At 38.8% G+C, this 717-nt stretch overlaps 2 long non-coding RNA genes across 2 annotated transcripts in view; both read left to right on the top strand.

The window, feature by feature from the left end:
• The window catches only part of LOC103588334, a 24,749-nt gene that overhangs the window by 18,310 nt on the left and 5,722 nt on the right, over positions 1-717 (top strand). The gene's annotated exons all lie outside the window — the stretch shown is intronic.
• The window catches only part of LOC103588333, a 2,801-nt gene continuing 2,090 nt past the window's right edge, over positions 7-717 (top strand). Inside the window, exon 1 of the long non-coding RNA XR_550302.1 lies at positions 7-492. This is a non-coding gene — a long non-coding RNA (uncharacterized LOC103588333). The remainder of the gene's footprint in view (positions 493-717) is intronic.

Genomic DNA, 717 nt, shown 5'->3' with positions numbered 1-717 from the left:
GGGAAAAAGCAAGATGCTGGTAAGAGCTCATCAATTCAGACCCCACAATTCAGAAATTTGGATTTATTTATTTATTTATTTTGGTTGTGGAAAACCAGAACTGATATTAATCTTGGCACTATCCTTGAAAAAAAATTATTCATGATAATACAGTAATAATATATAACATTTACTGAGTTCAGACTCTGAACAAGGTACTGTCTGCAGTCCTCTACGTGGATATCTCATTTAATCTTCAAAACAACTGCGTGAGGAAGGTCTTCTCTTCGTTTTGCAGGTGATTATTTGGAGGCTAGAGAGGTCAAGGCCAACCTAAGGTCACGCAGCAAGCGAGTGGGAGAACCTGGATTCAAAATCCCAGCAGTCTAACGGATGCCAGAGCCACATTCTCAACGATATTTGGAAAGGCAACTCCGAGCTCAGTCAAAAATTCAATTGCTTCTAGGGACTTGAAAATCATTTTAACAGTACCCATTTCTGTTCTTAAAAAAAGTAACCTGATAGGTTATTCTCATCCACTCATTAAGTCAGAGTTGCTCCTTGACCATCCTGTTAGCCCTTATTTCATGCACGTGGAATGAATAAGACTTCATTTTGTTTAAAAGACCCATGGATTCAGACTTTCTGCCCTTTTAGATGGGTTTTCCATTATTATTCAGTCACTGAGGTTTTCTTGAAGGCCTCAGAGACTAGACTAATTACAGCTGTGTTTGAGGG

Source organism: Galeopterus variegatus, unplaced genomic scaffold, assembly GCF_000696425.1.
Source record: "Galeopterus variegatus unplaced genomic scaffold, G_variegatus-3.0.2 Scaffold553, whole genome shotgun sequence".
NCBI classification, from domain to species: domain Eukaryota; kingdom Metazoa; phylum Chordata; class Mammalia; order Dermoptera; family Cynocephalidae; genus Galeopterus; species Galeopterus variegatus.
This window is presented reverse-complemented; position numbering and strand designations above follow the sequence as displayed.